This window comes from Myotis lucifugus, unplaced genomic scaffold, assembly GCF_000147115.1.
Source record: "Myotis lucifugus unplaced genomic scaffold, Myoluc2.0 scaffold_794, whole genome shotgun sequence".
Classification (NCBI taxonomy): Eukaryota; Metazoa; Chordata; class Mammalia; order Chiroptera; family Vespertilionidae; genus Myotis; species Myotis lucifugus.
This window is the reverse complement of record NW_005871842.1, coordinates 35,838-56,853: the sequence shown is the minus strand read 5'-3', so window position 1 is coordinate 56,853 and position 21,016 is coordinate 35,838. Positions and strand designations below refer to the sequence as shown.

Genomic DNA, 21,016 nt, shown 5'->3' with positions numbered 1-21,016 from the left:
CAGGCGACCAAAACCTTGTCTGAAGTGAAACAGTAAGAGCCTGAATGTGCATTTAACTGGGTCTGTGCCCTTGCCCAGCTGGGAGATATGAACTTGACTAGCTTACACTTCCATTCCCCAGGTATAAAATGAGGATAATAAACCTACTCTGATCTCCATGGAAGAAGATGAAAAGGGCATCAGATCATGCACTGGATGGTGTGTGACTCACCAGCTAGAATGTTAGAGAACCAGGGTGGAGGGTTAAAGGGGTATCTTATTAGCAGGCAGCAGGTTTAAGAGGGAGGAGAGTGTGGAGGAGAGAGAGAGTGAGAAAAAAAAGGAAGGAGTAGATCTCATTTAATCCTCTCAACAACCCCAGAAGAAACAACTCAATACTCTTAATCTCATTTTTGAACAAAGTTTGATGTTTAGATTAAGCAACTTCTGAGGTGGCACAGCTTGCTGATGGCGGGACTGTGGGTTAAACCCAGAGTGTCTGGGTCTCCAGACAACTCTTCACCCACAGGCTATTGAACCCTCCTGACCGTTTTCCCTGGACTGGAATTTGTGAGAAATATGGCAGAGGCCACTGAAGTCTCAAAGAGACATCTCTGCAGGGTTTGGACCACCAGGGATAATGGAGGTGAGGGCATGTCTGGAATGATGAAGGGGACCCTCTAGGCAAATGCCCTTCAAGTGCACATGGTGAAGCCAGGGTGACAGGGATACTTGGTGAAGGTCCTCCTGAGATCAGTAAGCCTTTGGTTGGACAAGCAGAGTTGAGACACTGTTGTTCTTCTTCAAAGGCCTTCAGGGTCCAGGTAACCAGGATACATGTTTGGAAGCTCACAGATTACTTGTCCTCCAGGCTGCGAAGACACCACGCCAGCCCTGCAGGAGCCCGGGCTGAGGCTCATCCTGGTGGGGAAGACTGGAACTGGGAAAAGCTCCACCAGGAACAGCATCCTGGGCCACAGGTGCTTCCTCTTCAGACACCCAGCCACTTTGGTGACCAGAACCTGGAAGGTGGGGAGTCGCATGTGGGACAGGTGGCACATGGAAGTCTTGGACACACTGGACCTTTTCAGCTCTCTAGTCCCCAAGACAGACCTGGGGTGTGAGGAGCAGGCCAGCTGCTACTTGCTGTCTATACCTGAGTCCCAGGCGCTGTTCTGGTGACTCAGCTGGGCATGAGCGAGCTCAAGGTTCTGTTCAGGGACAGTGTGGTGGTGCGTAACATCCTGCTGTTCACACACAAGGGGGAACTGGGTCAGGACTCTTTGCAGGATTTCGTGTGCCACAGGGACAACCTTGTGCTGTGGGCTCTGGTGGCTGAGCTTGTGAGCCTTGGACAACTGAGAGGCAGGTAGAGACCTGGAGGCCCAGGTGCAGGAGCTGCCGGTGCTGGTGGAGCGCCTGGTGCTGGACCACTTGGGTGCCCCCTACTCCAAGGAGGTGTACTGACTGGTGCAGGCAGTGGCCTTCTGGAGCCCCAAGGAACAGCTGAGAAGGGTGGCAGAGAGGCTGGTGGGCTGCATGTGGAGGTGATGAGGTCTCTGGCTTCTGTGGTGGTAAAACTGTGCACAGCTGTGCTTCTGGGCTTCCTGGTCCTGGAATCCATAGGCCATAGGAGAGATCCATCCTGAGTGACAAAATATATGTAAGTAGGACTTGTAACCATCACCTGACAATCAAATTCTTCCCTAGTGTCTGTGCATCCGGGGCCCATAGGCTTTCCTTGTGTCCCTCACTGGCAGTAACCTACCAACCCAAAGACAAAAATCTTGCCCTCTCCCATCTCTCCCCAAACCTGCCCATGGGACCTGGCCCTCCCTGACCTCTTCTTACTGGAGCCCAAGAAGTATTGCTCTTGCCTGTTTTCTACTGATCTCAGGCTGTTGTCCCATATCCTGGAATCATCTCTTTTCCCCAGGGGTCCAAGGGACAGAGCCAACACAAAGCCTCAGTCCAGACCCATTTGTTTCAATTGAATCTGAATTGCATGAACAAATGCTTGGACATTCACTTTGTGTTAACAGAAATCAATATTTATTCATTCATCTGCTTTATATGACCATTGAACAAAGACACTGTTCTGTCATTCCTAACCCCTTTTTCAAAAACCATGCACCCAAGTGCAGAGACACCCCCACAAGCTCTCCCCCTCCACAGGTAAACATTGAAGTAAGTGCCCATAAGAAGATAAAACACTGAACTGCCCATATGTCTCAGGAATGGACGCCTCCTCCCTGGTCTCCATTCAGACCCCTTAGCAGTTTGAATGCAGAGGCTTCTACAAGTCCAAGAAAATTGTAACCAGAGACTGGAGTCTCTAGGAGCCATTGAGACCATGGCTCATCTGGCCACCCACACTTGCTCTGTCCTGAGCATCTCCATCTTCACACACAAACTCAAGCCCACCTCCAATACTGCTGGCTAATTTCAGATCACTTCCTCACAGTGTCCTCCACCCAGTGCTTTCACAGACAGAGATTCCCAGGTCACTGATGCCCTTACATCACTAAACAAACATGTAAAAATAGAAAATAATCTGCAACAGTTGAGTGAATATTGGAGCTAGAGGCCCACAAGCCCTGCTTGCAAACCATTGGGACCAAGAATGAAACCACCAGTGCCAAATGCAGAGACTTGTTATTCCCTCTGCTGCCAAGGCATTGTGGATCAAGGCTTGTGCACAGATCCCAGCAGAAGCACTGGTAAGGAATATTGAGTTTTGTCTGGTCCACTTGTCAATATCCTTTTGCAAGAAAACTCTACAATTGTCACTTTGCTGAGGAAGGAGATGGTCACTGATGAAAATAAATGAGAAAAAAATAATAGCAAATGTCCAGTGTGATGGAATACTTTATTATTATTGCTGTTTGGTTGGGAGGAATGGAGCTCAGAGAGTCCACAAGGAGCATTGATTGAGCTGGTGGAAATCTAGGAAGGGGCACCCAGGAGTTCCAGGGGACGTGCACACCCACTATGGCTGTAATCCAGTCGACTAAGGAAGAGAGTATTTGTTTCTGTCTACACATCAATGAAAAGACAGAGATTGGCAGAGTAGACTGAAACTCATGACCCAACCATATGCTGCTTATAGAAAAGTCCACTTGAATATTATGCTAGAAACAGGCTGGAAATTAAAGGATGGAAAAGATGAGTGGTGCAAGTATTACTCATGTAAAAGGAAGAAGGAATGGCTGTACTGATAGCAAATAAATTAGATCTCAGAACGAAGAAAATTACCAAAAACAGAGAGAAACATTATAAAGTGATAAATAGGTGACTCCACCAAGAAGACAGAGCAATCTTAAATGTATTTCCCCAAACAACAGGGATGTGAAATATATGAAGCAGAAACTGACAACTGAAAGGAGAAAAGGACCAATCCACAATTATAGTTAGAAACTCCACCACCCCCTCAACAATTGACAGAACAGCTACATAAAACCAGAATTAGAAGAATTCCATAACATCCCCAATGAACGGATCTATTGATGTTTGTAAAAGTTGATATTTGCTGAGGACATGTTTTTTCAGGTGCACATGGAACATATACAGGTCATAATATCCTGATCCATAAAAAAAATCACAACATTAGAGAGAATTGAAATCATATGGAATATGTTCTCAGACCACAGTGGAATTGAGCTGGAACTCCATAATGGAAAGGTAGCAGAAATATCTTTTGCCCTGCCTTATCAACAGCATCATGACACCTAAACCTTCATTAGAATCTGAGAGAAGACCCTGTTGATTGTCTTCCAAAGTCAAACTCTATGTCTGAATAAGAACTTTTCTGATTGTGGAAGACACTCAGGACACTGTCACTGAAGGATCCCAGAGTAAGGGTTAAGAGGCCATTTTCCCCCTTTTTTGCTACCCATTGCTGAAGCAAATCTCCTTTGTTATGGGAAGAGCAGATAATGTTCCCTACCCCACGTCTTTCCCCTGGTCCCAACACTCACTCACTCCTTTTCCACTAAGAGGACAGATGACCTTGCTCAAGAAGGGACAACTTCAGTCTCTTCTCACCCCTGGCCAGCCCTCACTCACCAGTTATGACATGCTAACTCTGTGAGCATAATCGGCCTGGTGTAATTTATCCTCTTCATACAAGTTCTGAGAGCAGCAGCCTGGTCAGGAGAAGATATCAGCCTGTCTGAGTTGAGAATAAGCCTCATAGAACACTGGATACATCAAAGGTCATATCTCTACAAGGCTGTGAACAGCCTCCTCCTCCATCCACTCACATTGGTTATGGGAGATCTTTAAACAGGAGAGACTGTCTATTTCTTTCTCATTTTTCCCTAAAATATCTTTATTGATTTTAGAGAAGAAGGGAGAGGGAAAGACAGATAGAAACATCAATGATGAGAGAGAATCATTGATTGGCTGCCTCCTGCATGTCCCCTACGTGGCATCAAGCCCTCAACCCAGGCATGTGCCCTTGATCAGAATCAAACCTGGGAACCTTTATTCCGCAGGCGAAGAGTTTAAATGTAGCAGAATATTTTGCAAGCATTGCTCCAGGGACAATGAACTTCACAGGAACCCATCTCAACACCACAATTGTAGCCAACTGCCAAGAAGAAATCAATGTTTAATTGAACAAATAGTGTGCCAAAACACTGGCTATGCCTCCCTTTGGAGAGGAGGAGCTTTGGATATGAATCGCCCCCTCTCTTTTACTTGCTAAAAAAAAAACTACCTTATGACAACCACTTTTTGTTCTTAAATAGAATATCCCAAGAGTGAAACCCTTGAGTTCAGTAACATCATGAAACTTCAGCTACAAAAGTGTACAGATTCAGAGATATAGGATAGAAGACTTGTTGCTGAGTTAACAATAGCTAGCACAGATGACAACAAAACAACGGTTTCCTGCTGTGGAGGACAAACACTCTTCTACTTGCAACAAATGAAGAAAATGCTATAGTGCAAGGACTAAAATGACCCCATTTATGATGAGTTTGGATTTGTAGCCAAACTCTTTTCAAAGCAACAATATGCTTGTTGCTTCTAGCTATGTGATCCTAAATTTAAGATAAAGAGAGGTATTGAGTGTTAAGAAAGAAACTTACTTCCAAAAGAGTAGCCTCTAATTTTACATATATTTCTTGGTGCCCAGGTGAGCAGGAGCTAAATGTAACTGTTACATGTCCCACCAAGCTATCTAATCAAACAAAAGAGAAACATGCAAATTGACCACACCTCTAGTATACCCCAACCCTCGCCCACCAGCCAATCAGAGTGACTATATGCAAATTAACCCAACCAATATGGTGGCCGGCAGCCATGGACTGGAGCATGCAGGAGGCTTGGCTGCCCAGGTGAAGGAGGAAGCCAAGCTTCCCACCAGCCCTGGCTGCTGTGGCCTCCACTAAAGGCAACAAAGTATCACCTATAGAAGATAAATAAATCCCAGATACCTGCTTCCAGCCAGCCTCCACTGGGAGCTTGGATGGCTGGAGGCTGTGGCCAGCCTGCAAACAGCCATCAGCCCCTCACCCAGCCTGGCCAGGCATCCAAGCAGGGACCCCCACACTGAAAGGGCTGTTGCCAGCCTGCAAACAGCCATCAGCCTCTCACCCAGGCTGGCCAGGCACCCCAGGGGCGACCCCCACCCTGAAGGGGCTGTGGCCAGCCTGAAAACAGCCATCAGCCACTCACCCAGGCTGGTCAGGCACCCTAGGGGGGACCCTCACCCTGAAGGGGGTGTGGCCAGTCTGAAAACGGCCCTCAGCTTCTCACCCAGGCTGGCCAGGTCCTCCAGCGGGAACCCCACCCTGATCCAGGACACCCTTCAGGGCAAACCAGCTGGCCCCCACCCATGCACCAGACTTCTATCCTATATAATAAAAGGGTAATATGCAAATTGATCCTAACAGCAGAATAACTGGGAATGACTGGTCACTATGACACACACTGATCACCAGGGGGCAGACACTCAATGCAGGAGCTGCCCCCTGGTGGTCCATGCGCTCTCACAGGGGGAGCTCTGCTCAGCCACAAGCCAGGCTGATGGCTGCTAGTACCGTGGTGGTGGTGGGAGCCTCTCCTGTCTCCTCAGCAGCGCTAAGGATGTCCGACTGCAGCTTAGGCCTGCTCCCCGCTGGCAAGTGAACCTCCCCTTAGGGCCAGAGGGATGTCTGACTGCCAGATTAGGCCCAATTTCCCGGGGAGCGGGCCTAAGCCAGCAGGTGGACATCCCCCGAGGGGTCCCAGACTGTGAGAGGGCACAGGCCAGGCTGAGGGACCCCCCTGAATGCACAAATTTTTGTGCACTGGGCCTCTATGGTGGCTTTTCCCTGCAGAAATTTTCTCATGGTATTTCCAATGGATTTGATCAGTTATCCTGTAGTTGTTGCTGAAGTGACCTGCAAGGAACCCATATTGGAACAACCTTTAGAACTCCAAAACTCTGAGCAACAAACAAGTCCCTGGTCTCAAGCTGCACCAGGAGCCACCCAGAGTGTGAAACCACAAGGGCAAAGTATAAGCCAATGTCAAATACAGCCACTTAGCAAACAAAGGACGTTGAGGCCAAAGCTGCAAAACAGAAAGCACAGCACAAAACCGCTTTTCTAAGCCAACATCCTGAGACTGTGAGATAGAGAAAATCAAGAATGAAAAAGAAAGAGAAAGCAATCAAACAACTGAAATAACAGGCAGCAGCCAGCAAATAGATGGGAAAACCAGTTGGAGAAAATTCCAAGGAGACAGCCCTTTTCCTGCAGCTAGGAGATTTTACTTGAGTCTTTTACTCAAAGAAAACATATGGATACCAGAAATAAGCACAAACATGTCTTCTTTTAAATCTCATGGGGGTAACATAATTTTTTTTTATTCAAACTTGATATTTGTCTATAATGTATCCAATATTCCAAATATGTAAGGAATATAAAAATTTGTTAAATTGACTTTTCTGGCCTTTCAATATAAAGTGGGGAAGAGGGAGAATAAGGTGTTTTTTGATTTGTTGTTTATTAAATGAAAGCTGGACAGTCTAAAAAAAGACATGTCATTTTTATCCATTCAGGGACAGAATATCAAATACACAAATAAAAGCATCTTAAAAACTAGAGGGAGAGGCCTAACCGGTTTGGCTCAGTGGATAGAGCGTCGGCCTGCGGACTGAAGGTCCCATTTTGATTCCGGTCAAGGGCATGTACCTTGGTTGTGGGCATATCCCCAGTAGGGGGTTGTGCAGGGGGCAGCTGATTGATGTTTCTCTCTCATCGATGTTTCTAACTCTCTAACCCTCTCCCTTCCTCTCTGTAAAAAAAATAAATAAAATATATTTTAAAAAATTAGAGGGAGAAAAGAGAGTTGTTAGTGAAGTGTCCAGCAAGAAACTCATATTGGAAGGACATTTAGAGCAAAGTGAAAAGAGTCAACAAATTGAGAGAGAAAGTCTGTGTGCTGATTCTTGTTCTCTGCAGCATCTCCAGTAAGGTTTATAAAACTAAAAAAGAAAGAAAGATATGGGTGAGTATGAATAGTATAAATACCAGGGTTTTTTTTTTTTAAGAAACAGTAAAAGTGGTGCATTTGGGGTTTCAGAGTCATAGGCTGAAGTAGAAACAGTGCACAGTGGCACAGGAATGAGGAAACAGGAGAGGCTGAGGTAAAGGAAGGGGAACTCTTAGAAACAGAGGGGAGGACTGTGAAGTTTTCCGTGCTGTGTAATGGTAGTTTGGACTAATTTCACCAAGTCATTAAGGAGTGGGGGACACTCAACTCACATACGACTGACAAATCATATGTTGAGGACCTTGGACATATCAGATATCGGGATCCAATTCAATAAGTGAACTATATTATAAATCACAGATATCTATAGTTATATATGGTACATATTTCTCACATATGTACTTGTATTTATAAGTTGCCACATTCTATTTGCTATTATTTTGGTGAGGATTTTTATGTCTATATTCATAAAGAATATTGGTCTGTAGTGTTTTTTTTTTCTTGTAATATCTTTGAAGGATCCTGACCTCATGAAATGAATAGAGAAGTACTTCTTCCTCACCTGGTTTTTGAAAGTGTCTGCAATGTATTGCTGTTAATTCTTTAAATGTTTAATGAATTCTCCAGTGAAACCAGCTGGTACTGGGCTTTTCTTTTTGTAGGTTTTTATTTCAATTTAACCTCTTTCCTTTTATAGGTACATTCAGATTTCATTTTGGCTTGAGTCACTTTTCATAGTTAATATCCTTATAGGAATCTAAGGTGCAGCATAAAAAAGCAAAAGCAGCAAAGACAATTTGGTTTATTCCACAGTTTGCTGACACCCTCCAGCTGCCTCACTGTCAGGACCCAGCTTAGCTTTTGAGCCAAAGCCATGCCCTTCCCAGGCCACGCTCAGCAGAGCTCCCAATGGAATTGAGCTGGAACTCCATAATGGAAGGTAACAGCAATATCTTCTGCACGGCCCTATCAGCAGCGTCATGACTCCCTAAATGGTCATCAGAATCTGGGGAAAGACCTTGTAGATGTCCCTCCAAGGGATGGGATATAAGCGGTAAATGGTCATTTTCCCGTTTTTACTACCCATTGCTGAAGCAAATCTCCCTTGTTGAAAAGAGCGGATCATGTTCCCACCCCAAGTCCATCTCCTGGTCCCAACACTCACTCACCCCCTTTACACTAAGAGGACAGATGACCTTCCTCAAGAAGGGACTACTTTAGTCTGTGCTCACCCTTGGATAGTCCTTCCCCATCACTTATGGCATGCTAGCTCTGTGAGCATGATCAGCCTGGTGTAATTTAGCTCTTTATACAGGTTCTGAGAGCAGCAGCCTGGTCAGGGAAGGGATGTTCCCAGCTGTGTTGACAATCATCCTCACAGAACAATGTCAACACCACCACTGTGAACAGTCTCCTCCTCAGTCCACTCACAGTGGTTTCAGGAGATCTTTAAACTGGAGAGACTGCTGTCTATTTCTGACAAAGGAGGAAACAACAGCCTAGAAAGAGTAGATGGCACACACCAAGGCACACACTGCCCAGAGATCAGGAAGCAAATCTAAGTCTTAGAGTTCCTCTGTCCCTCAGGTAACTCTTCAGATAAGACTGTGGAAAATGTGGTAATGAAACCACAAGTCAGAGTTGGGTGGGGAGATATCTGAACTAGAAAACCCAGTTTCTCTTCCCTTGTCTGTGCTCAATTTAGGAAAAAAGAAAAATAAGTCCAGTATTGAGAGAGGAGTGTTGAAATCTCCAACTGTAAATGTGCATTTGACTATTTGTCCATTTGTTTTTGTCAGCATTTACTTCTTGAATTTTGAAGCTCTCTCTCTCTTCTTTTGAAGCTCAGTTACCTATGAAGTACATGAAAATTCAGTATTATTGTCTTATTGTTGAATTAACCTACTTATCATCATGAAATGTCCTTCCTTATCCAGGGTGTACATTTGGTATCATTCTGAAGCCTGCTTTGTCTGATATTAATACAGACCCAGCAGGTTTCATGTGCCTAATCTGTGCATGGTGTATCCCTTTCAGGGTATATCTTTTTGAATTCTTTCCTTTTAGTCTGTCTATGTTCCTATATTTAAAGTGGGATTTCCTTTAGACAGCATTCAGTTGGATCTTGCTTTTTCAAATCCAATCTGACTGTCCAACTAGAGCATTAGGATAATTTACATCTAATATGATTATTGATAAGGTTGTGTTTAAATTCATCCTCTTGGTGTTTGTTTCAGTTTGTCCCATCTATCCTTTTTTTTTTTTTGCTTTTTTCTGCTTTTTGTACATTTTTAAAATTCTGTTCTATTTCAACTGTTGTTTTTTTTAGCTATACCTCATTTGATTTTTTTAGTGGTTGCTCCACAGTTTGCAGTATGCACCTTTAACTTATCATATTCTACTTTCAGCAAATATTATATCACATCACATATGCTGTAAGGTATCTTAACACCTTTGTCATTACTGTTATACATTATACATTTACAGAAAATATAAACTCAACCATATATTACTATATTGCTTTCAAGAATTAATTGGCTTTTGCAGACATTTTTAATTGATAAAAATATTTTTACTGTATTCACCTATTCACGATTTTAGGTGGCTCAATCCTTTGTTGAGGTGCCAGTTGTCACCCATTTTCATTTTCCACACACCTGACCAATGTCCAAATCAGTCCTGAGCAGTCTGTTGTTCAGTGACTGGACATAGTATATATATATAAACGAGCCTTAGCAAATTTAAAAAATGTTTAAAAAAACACTAAATATCTCTTCTGACTACAATATTATTCAACTAGAGAAGTCACTAACAAGAGAAAAATGGAAAAACTCACAAAAACATGAAAATTAAACAATACACTCCTTAACAACCAATGGATTCAAGAAAGAAGTCATAAAGGAAATAAAAATATTTTGAAATAAACAAAAATGAAAACACACGGACAAAAACATGAAATTCAGCAGAAGCTATTCTAAGAGGAAGGTGTAATGATAGACGCAACATTAAGAAAGAAGAAAGATCTCAAATAAACAACTTAACTTTAGGTAGAAAACTCAGAAGCAAAGAGAACAAACCAACCCAAAGTAAGCAGAGGAAGGAAACAGAGACAAGAAAAACAATAGAAAAGATTCATAAAAACAACAACAACAACCTAGGAGCTGAGTTTTTTAAAAAGTACAAACATTTAACTAGACTAAAATTTTCAAATAAAGAAGCCTCAAATAAATAAAATCATAAATGAAAAAGGAGACATTACAACTGATATAAAAAAATACAAAGGATCATAAGAGACTACTCTGAATAGTCATGTGCCAAGAAAAGTATAAACTAGAGAAAATGGATAAAATTCATAGAAGCATAAAACCTACCAAGAATGAATCATAAAGAAATGAAAAATATGAACAGGCAATTAATGAGTAAGGAGATTGAAGCAGGAATAAAACATCTCCCAACAAAGAAAAGCCCACAACAAAACAGTTTCACAAGTGAATTGTAGCAAACATTTGAAGGACAATTATTACACATCCTTTGCAAACTCTCCCAAAAAGGGCAGAGGAAGGAAAACTCCAAAACTCATTTTATGAGGCCAGAATAACTCATATATTAAAAGCAGACAAGGGCACTACATGAGAAAAAAAACAAAAAACAAAGAACCACAGGCCAATCTCCCTGATAAATATAAACGCAAAATCCTCCACAAAAGATTAGCAAACAGAAATCAAGGGCACATTAAAAGGGATCATAGACTTTCATCAAGTGGGATTTCAATAAGGGTGGACTTCCTGTTATTAGAGCAAACCTGTACCATGCTATGGTGGATATCATTGTTAGTTAGAACAAGAATTTTAAGGTATGGGCAGCTCTTACTAAATGCATCTTGCTAAGTGTTTAAATGTAGCACAGTATTTTGTAGGCATAGCGGGAAGCAAGATGAGCTTGCCAGCAACCCAACACAGCCCCACAATTGTAGCCAACTGCAAAGAAGAATTCAATGGTTTTTTTTAAAATTCTTTATTAGTTAAGGTATTACAAACGTGTCCTCATCCCCCTCATTAACCCCCATCCTCCCCCCACCCCACACTCATGCTCTCATCCCCCTGTTGTCCATGTCCATTGGTTTGGCTTATATGCGTGCATAAAAGTCCTTTGCTTGATCTCTTCCCCTTACCCCCTCCCTCCCCTACTGTCCTTCAGGGGAGTGATAGTCTGATCACTGTTTCTCTGTCTTTGGATCAGTCCCTGTTCATCAGTCTATGTTGTTCTCTATAATCCACAAATGAGTGAGATCATGTGGTATTTATCTTTCTCTGACTGGCTTATTTCACTTAGCATAATGCTCTCCAGTTCCATCCATGCTGTTGCAAAAGGCAAGAGTTCCTTCTTTTTTACCGCAGCGTAGTATTCCATTGTGTAGATGTACCATGGTTTTTTAATCCACCCATCTGCTGATGGGCACTTAGGCTGTTTCCAAATCTTAGCTATGGTGAATTGTGAATTTATTTCCAAAACAGTGGACTCTAATTTTACATACTTTTCTTGGTGTCCAGATTGGAGGAGCTCAATGTAACTGTTACAGGTGGTGCCAGAATATGTGTGAATAACAGGTACTAGGTTCTGCATTATGGTGGCTTTTTCCTGCAGAAATTTTCAGACAAAGTATTTCCAATGGACTTGGTCACTTATCCAGCAGATGTTAGTGAAGTGCCCAGCGAGGAACCCATATTGGAACGACCTTTAGAACTCCAGCTCTGAGCAACAAACAAGTGCCTGGTCTCAAGCTAAACCAGAAGCCACCCAGAGTGTGAAACCATAAGAGCAAAGTACAAGACAATCTCAAACCCAGTCACCTAGAAAACAAAGGACGAAGAGCCCAAAAGCTGCAAAACAGGAAGCACAGCACAAAACCGCTTTTCTCAGCCAACATCCTGAGACTGTGAGACAAAGAAATAAAATCAAGAACGAAAAAGAAAGAGAAAGCAATCAGACAACTGAAATAACAGGCAGCAGCCAGCAAACAGATGGGAAAACCAGTTGGAGAAAATTCAAAAGCAGACAGCCCTTTTCCAGCAGCTAGGTGATTTGAATGGAGTCTTTTAAAAGTCCAAGAACACAAATGGTTACCTGATATAACCACACATATGTCTTCTTTTAAACGGGAAGGGAGTAACCTGAATATTTTTTGGTCCACACTTGATATTTGTCTATAATTTATCCACTATTTTGTATATGGGGAAGATTTAAAAATGTTTGTTAAATTGACTGTTCCTGCCTTTCAATATAAAGTGGAACGAGTAAGGTGTTTTGGTTTGTTGCTCTCTAAACCAAAGCTGGAGTGTCTAAAAGAGACGTATGACTTTTATCCACTAAGGGACAGAATCTCATATACACAAATAAAAGCATATTAAAATTAGAGAGGAAAGAAGACGGAAGAGCAAAGAGAAGAGAGTCATCATAATGACAATGTCTGTGCTGAATCTTGTACTCTGTAGCATTTCCAGTAAAGTTTCTAAAACTAAAAAAGAAATAGCTGAATATGAATAGTTCTGCAGAAATACTGGTGTTTTTTAATAAACAGTAAATATGGTGCCTTTGGGACTTTCAGAGTCACAGGTTGAAGTAGAAACAGTGCACAATGTCTCAGGAATGAGGAAACAGGAGAGGCTGAGGAAATAGTAGGGGAACTCTTAGAAACAGGGGTGGACTTTGAAGTCTTCCGTGCTGTGTAATGGTAGTTTGGACCAATTTCACCAAGTCAAAAAGGAGTAGGGGACACTCAACTGACATACAACTGACAAATCATATGTTGAGGGCCTTGAACATATCAGATATCTGGATGTCATTCAATAAGTAAACTATATTATAAATCCCAAATATCTATACTTATATATGGTACATACTTCTCACATATGTACTTGTATTTGTAAGTTGCCTCATTCAACTTGCCATTATTTTGGTGAGGATTTTTATGTCTATATTCATAAAGGATATTGGTCTGTAGGTTTTTTTCTTGTAATATCTTTGAAGAATACTGACCTTGTGGAATGAATGATGAAGTACTTCTTCCTCTCCTGGTTTTTGAAAGTGTCTGCAATGGTAATTCTTTATTAGTGGTAATTCTTTAAATATTTAATGAATTCACTAGTGAAACCATTTGGTATGGGGCTTTTCTTTGGTTGTAGGTTTTTATTTTAATTTAACCTATTTTAGATTTTATTTTGGTCTATGTCACCTTCAGTAGTTTGTGTCCTTCTAGGAATCTAATGTACAGCATAAAAAAGCAAGAGAAGAAAAGAAAAAAAATTAGTAGCAGTTAGCTGACAGATTCCAGCTGCCAGAACTCACCTGAGGTATACCTATGGAGGGCCAAAAAAAAAAAAAAAATCCCACTGTAGTAATAGAAAAGTGTGCAAACATTTCTATATAACAGAAGCAACCTGAATAGCTAAAAAACTATGAAAACTGTTTTTAAATTCAATGGTAATCAGTAAAATGGATTTATAAATGGACTAAGACATCATTATGTATGTCCTTAAGGTGGTAAAAAGATAAAGAGTGGAATATCACCAAGTGCAAGTGCAGATTTGGGGACTTCTCACACATGGCTTGTGTCAATGAGAATTGGCATAGTGGTCTCAAGTCATATTGACAATATCTAGTCAGATGAAAGCCATCCATCAATTGTTGCACAGAGCTATGCAGTATGTGGGGATTATTTTGCAGGAAGCATATATTTTGGAACAACCTAAAAGTTTGTTAATAAATAATTGGATACAATTTTATACAAATAATTTCTTTTATGTAAAAGCTTAAAATACAAAATCAGTATTAGACATTACCTACAGATACATGTGTATGTAGAAGTGTAAATACACACATGAGTTTATACACAAAAAGCTCAGAATATTGGTTGCCTCTGAAGGGCAGAGGGAGGGAGAAAAACATAAATGAAATTCATGTGTAATGTGTTAACTTTTTAATCAAATATTTGTAGTAAAAATACCCAAATACTTACCAGTACATTTGTTCATTGCAAATTGTAGGTTTTTGTTTCATAAGTTCACTTAAAAACTTGTTTCATAACTGCATAATATTTAAAACTGAAAAAGTAAATATAACCTCATCTTAGGTATGTAACATCTTGCCTTTTCTTTTTTTTTATCATTGTATTAAGAGCTTTATTGAAAGAAATGTCCTATGTGATTGTGGGGGACCTGCTAGACAAGTTTGAAATCTGTAGCACAGGCTGTCAGAAAGGGCATGATAGAACTCTTGGCATGGGTTGAACCTGCTATATGCAGGCAAAATTTCTTCATCAGGAAAGCCTCAGCTTTACTCTTTTTTTTATGTTTGTGTATTTTATTTTATTTTTTTAATTAAATCTTTATTTTTCAGATTATTACAGTTGTTACTTTTTTCCCTCCATAGCTCCCCTCCACCCGGTTCCCACCCTACCCTCTGCCCTTACCCTCCCCCCCACACTGTCTTCATCCATAGGTATACAATATTTGTCCAGTCTCTTCCCGAATCCTGCACACCCCTTCCCTCCCCTCCCAGAGAATAGTCAGTCCACTCCCTTTCTATGCCCCTGATTCTATTATAATCACTAGTTTATTCTGTTCTTCAGATTATTTATTCACTTGATTTTTAGATTCACTTGTTGATAGATGTGTATTTGTTGTTCATAATTTGTATCTTTACTTTTTTCTTCTTCTTCCTCTTCTTATAGGATACCTTTCAGCATTTCATATAATACTGGTTTGGTGGTGATGAACTCCTTTAGCTTTTCCTTATCTGTGAAGCTCTTTTTCTGACCTTCAATTCTGAATGATAGCTTTGCTGGATAAAGTAATCTTGGTTGTAGGTTCTTGCTATTCATCACTTTGAATATTTCTTGCCACGCCCTTCTGGCCTGCAAAGTTTCTGTTGAGAAATCAGCTGACAGTCGTATGGGTACTCCCTTGTAGGTAACTGACTGTCTTTCTCTTGCTGATTTTAAGAGTCTCTCTTTGTCATTTGCTCTTGGCATTTTAATTATGATGTGTCTTGGTGTGGTCCTCTTTGGATTCCTTTTGTTTGGGGTTCTCTGTGCTTCCTGGACTTGTAAGTCTATTTCTTTCACCAAGTAGGGGAAGTTTTCTGTCATTATTTCTTCAAATAGGTTTTCAATATCTTGCTCTCTTTCTTTTTCTGGCACCCCTATAATTCAGATGTTGGTGTGCTTGAAGTTGTCCCAGAGGCTCCTTACACTATCTTCATATTTTTGGATTCTTTTTGCTTTTTGCTTTTCTGGTTGGGTATTTTTTGCTTCTTTGTATTTCAAATCTTTGACTTGATTCTTGGGATACTCTTGTCTGCTGTTGGATCTCTGTATATTATTCTTTATTTCAGTCAGTGTATGCTTAATTTCTAGTTGGTCTTTTTTCATATCCTCCAGGGTCTCACTAAATTTATCAGCGGTTTCTAGAAAATTCTTGAAAAACCTTATAAGTGTGGTTTTGAACTCTATATCCAGTCGTTTGCTTTCCTCCATTTCTGTCATTTGTGTCCTGTTTCTTTGTCTCCGCATTTTTTGTGCTTCCCTGTGTTGATGGAGTGGCTTTCTGTGCTGGGTGTCCTATAGGGCCCAGTGGCTCAGCCTCCCCAATTACCTGAGGTGGTCACTCTAGGTGCACCCCCTTGTGGGCTTTGTGCACAGTCTTGTTGTAGTTAAGCCTTGATTGTTGTAGGTAACACTGGGAGGGATTGACCTCCAGGCCAATTGGCTGTGAGAATCAGCTGTGTCTGCAGTGGGAGAACTTCTGTGCTGGAGACACCCTTCTGGGGCAAGACTTGTTTCAGTGGGGCTTTGGTGCTCACTGAGTCTGCCCCCTGAGTGTGTCCCTTATGGGTCCAAGGAGCTGCAATCTGGATGGTCCCACTCTGACCACTGGGTACACAGGCTCCTGGATCTCTCAGGAGGTGCTAATCTAGCCTTTGCCTGAGGCTACTCAACAGGAGCTCAGCTGTGAAGGAGTGCAAGTTGCCCTGGGGCCTTGGGCCAGCTGCAAGTTAGTTAGGTAATTTTCAGATTGCAGAAGCCTCCATGCACAGCTTGGGCGGGGCGGGGTCCCAGGGGATCAATAGGGCGGAGCAAACAGCTAAGGCTGATCCTCAGCCCTGCCCTAAGAGGCCCTGAGTCTCAGTGTCAGGGCAATTGCTGCAAGCACCTCTGAGAGAAAGCCGCCCTCGAGATTTGAACGATGCCAGACAGTCTAGCCTCTCCCCATATCAGTCTGGGTCCCCAGAGACTCACCTGGAACTGGAGTTCAGAGGAGTTGGGAGCTTGAGGCTCCCTCTCGGTTGAAAAAGCCAACCGTGTCCTCAGCCGCCAGCCCTTTCCATGTCCGCCTCCATACCTGTGCACTTAACTTCCGCATCACAGCTCCTCTGAGTCTTGGTATGCTTTTCTCTTTCCTTCTAGTTGTAGTATTTCCACTCAGCCAGCCTTCCTGTGGTTCTGGATGATGCCCATTCTGTCTTTTAGTTGTATTCTTTTTTTAAAAAAATATATTTTATTGATTTTTTACAGAGAGGAAGGGAGAGGGAGAGAGATAGAGAGTTAGAAACATCGATTCAGCTGCCTCTTGCACGCCCCCCACTGGGGATGTGCCCGCAACCCGGATACATGCCTTTGACCGGAATTGAACCTGAGACCCTTCAGTCCTCAGGCCAACGCTCTATCCGCTGAGCCAAACCAGTTAGGGCTAGTTGTATTCTTGAAGTGGTTGTGCAAGGCAGCAATCTCCAGTGTTTACCTATGCCGCCATCTTGGTTTCTCCACATCTTGCCGTTTCTAACACCAAAATGAGTGACACAATATTATGCCTCAGTTGAATGAGACATTTATGCCAATTATTGCCAATTTCTGTTTAAATCTACTGGGACACAAAATGGTGATCATTGGGAGACAAGGACCTCAGAGCCAGCCAGGAAAAAACATTTGATTAAACTCTGAGCAGGAAGTGAGTTTTTCTTGAATTTGTGCTCATCGTTGAATCTTTCTCTTTGGATATGGCACCCTCTTCTCTCCACCAACTGTTCAGGGGGCTAATCACAAACTTGCTAGAACAGAGAAAAAAATTACCTTGTTGTAAATGACATTGGCTTGTTTGAAGTAATGAGAATTTCTAGTGCCCAACACCCTTTGTGTCACATGGGTATCCAGTGGCCAAGAGGAAAAGTACAGGGCATCCTCCCAGGGAAGGTTGGATCTTGGACATGAGTCCTTCAAGGACTGACATGAGGGGAAGTACTTTTTCCAGAAAGTTGGCCTACTTTGATTCCAAAATATAAAATAAGATAATGTTCCCTTCCTCATTCCATAAATAATGCTTTTTTCACATCATGTCTTTTCCAGTTGGAGGAAGGTAAGCAATGGATTGGTTTTAAAACATTTCCTGCTTTCCTGTAAGCTGAGACAGAAAAAAAGGGACCAAGCATTGTGTTCGCAGTGCATTGTGTTAGCATCATCAGGTTCTCTTAAAGTTATGTATAGACTTTTGAGGACATAATGTGAGTTAGGAAACTAGCAATGGAAATGGTTCCTCGATGGAGAATTATTCTTAGGAGTCTGAACTGGAGGTGACCTCAGGACTTACCAACTCCATGTGGACAATTACTTTTTATTCTTTTCCTGTTTTTATCCTGGAAGAGGCTGCAAGGACTTCTGAAGAGCAGCTATGGAACTAAGGCTGAAGCTAAGAAAGCCTGCAAGAGGCACTATTTCCTCACCTCAAACACAGTGACAGAAACCCAGTGATTTAAACTGAAGAAGAAAAGGTCAGTGTTCATTTCTTCTTTTCCTTCCCCACCACCTTCACCCCCACCTCCACCTTCAGTACAATGCTCTCTGTGCACATGATGTGTGGGAAATGTGGAAATGAAACCTCAGGTCAGAAGTTGCAGGGTTTTGAACTGAATTGTGAATAAAATTTCGCTTTCTTTGTCCACTTTGAGCAGAAATTGGAAATATCTCCCAGAAAGATTTACTAATCATTGCAGACTACAAAACACCCCAGAACACTGCAGAAAAGGAAGAGCCAACACAGCGTAGAAGAAATAAAATAACAGATTTTAGGACACTGCAATGAACTTGGAATCCATTTGGGCTCATAGAACTCTTGAACTCCCCGGATTCTCACCCTGGAAGGTTTTAGCTCTTGGCTCAGCATCGCCTTCTCCAGCACCACTTTTGTTAATTTCCTGCAATTCAATCAGCCAAGTAGGTGACCTTTCCATCACATGTACTACTAATGGTCTTAAATTCCATCCTCTTCAGCCACCCATCCTGAGTCATCTCCCAGGCTTTGCCTTTGACATTAACTATGACGTTTCTGTTGTCTCAATTTCAAGCAGAGAACTCCCCACCCTAAGAACAGAGACCCAGGGACCTCAGCTGGTCCTTGGTGGATGGTCACAGCTGCCACTTCCTTTTCTCCCAAGGTTTAGGTGAATATGTTGAGCTCTTCTACACAAGTGTTCTTGGTTATTTGTGAGTGAAAAGAGGTGGTAATATTTTCCCATGTGTGCCTGTTCATCCTTTCAATCCTTCTAATCTCATTTATTTAACATAAAACTGGGCCAGGCATCATCCCTGGAGAAACACAGGAACCACTTTTCTTAACTATCTTCCCTGGTCTTGTGGAAGGACTTGAAGCAACCTCCTCAGTGTAGCAGTTCTTACTGTTGGCTATGGGTCCAACGGGGGTTTCCTATATAGACTTCCTATGACCTGAGAACCTCCTAAAGTTGTTGGAAACTTTTGTATGTATTTAGATATGACTGTTTCCTGGGAGGGAGATTCACAGCTTTAATGAGATACAATGAGAGTCCATGGCTGAAAAATCTAAAGCAACACTAGCTTAATAAGACACATATTTTTTCTCTTTCAGGCAGTGTAGAAGATAACCAGTTTGCATCATCTTCTTCACTGAAGCTCATCCTGGTGGGCCAATCTGGTTGCGGGAAAAGTGCCACTGAGAAAAAGTGCCTCTGTCAACCTGTGTTTGAGTCCAGGCTGGGGGCCCAGGCCGTGGCCAGAATGTGTCAGTTGGTCACAGGCACGAGGAATGGAAGGAACATCTTGGTGGTTGACACACCCTCCATCTTTGAGGCCAAGGCCCAGGATCAAGAAATGTACAAGGACATCAGAGACTGCTACCTGCTCGCTGCCCCAGGGCCCCATGCATTTCTGCTGGTGACACAGCTGGAGCGCTTCACTACCCAGGACCCGATGGCAGTGAGGAGGGTGAAGGAAGTCTTTGGGGCAGGAGCCTGAGACAGGTGGTGGTCATCTTCACCGACAAGGAGGACTTAAGGGATGCACAAAACAGGCAACCTCAGCCTGCAGATCCTGGTCCAGGAGTGTGGGAAGAGGTACTGTGGTCTCAACAACCAGGCACTGGGGAGGAGCAGAGGGAGCAGCTGGAGAAGCTGATGGCTGTGGTTGAGAACTTGGAGAGGGATAACCAGGGTAACTTCTATACAAACGACCTCTTCCCTGATGCACAGGTGCCCCAGAGAGGTGGGGAAGGCACCCTTGGAGAAGAGCACAGGAGCTATCTGGCCAAAGTTCAAGTGCACATTGAAGAGCAAAAGCGAGACCTGAAGGACACTGGGAGTCACTGGGCATCCAAGGCGGTGCACACAGTCAAAAAGTGTATTTTGCCTAATAAAAGTGTGCTATTTTAGCTTTTCTACTTTTTCATTTTAATTTCATGAAATATATTTTTCATCCCTTTACTTTCAGTCTCTGTGTGTCTTTCATTTTGTGGGGAGTGTCGCATAAACAGCATATATATCAGTCTTGTTTTGTCACTATTCAGCTATCCTATGCCCTTTGATTAGAGCATTTCATCCATTTACATTTAAATTGATTATTGATAAGTATGTTTTTATTGACATTTTAAAAATTTACACCTATGTTCCATATATATATATATATATATATATATATATATATATATATATATATATATATTTTAGAGGCCTGGGTAATGAAATTCTTGCACAGGGGCCGGAGGGGAGGGGGTTTCCTCAGCCCGGCCTATACCCTTTCCAATCTGGGACCCCTTGGAAGATGTCCGACTGCCAGTTTAAGGGATCAGGCCTAGATCAGCAGTCGGTCTAGGCCAGATCCCTTAAACTGGCAGTCGGACATCCCTCTCACAATCTGAGACCACTGGCTCCTAACCACGTGACTGTCTGCCTGCTGGATTGCCCCTAAATGTTTCTGCCTGCCAGCCTGATTACCCCTAACTGCCCTCCCCTGCCAGCCTGATAATTCACACCTGCCAACCCCTCCTGCGACCCGCCACCTCCACCGGGACCTGCCTCCTCCTCGCGAGGCAGCGGAGACGCCAGGACCAGCTTCCTCTATGCCACATAGAGCCACGGGACTCCCAGGCCACATGCGCCGAGTGGCCACTGGGCTCTGCTTCCCCTGTGTTTGTGGCCATTTTGTTGCAGACATCTTGTGGTGGCCATCTTTGTGGAGGCCATCTTGAGGTGG

The 21,016-nt window shown here is 42.6% G+C and overlaps 2 pseudogenes; both read left to right on the top strand.

Annotated features, from left to right (window-relative positions):
* The first annotated feature begins 816 nt into the window (after positions 1 to 816).
* Positions 817 to 1,530, top strand: LOC106695051 (annotated as a pseudogene).
* Positions 1,531 to 2,621: 1,091 nt separating this feature from the next.
* LOC102422060 lies at positions 2,622 to 20,196 on the top strand (annotated as a pseudogene).
* The last annotated feature ends 820 nt before the right edge of the window (positions 20,197 to 21,016 follow it).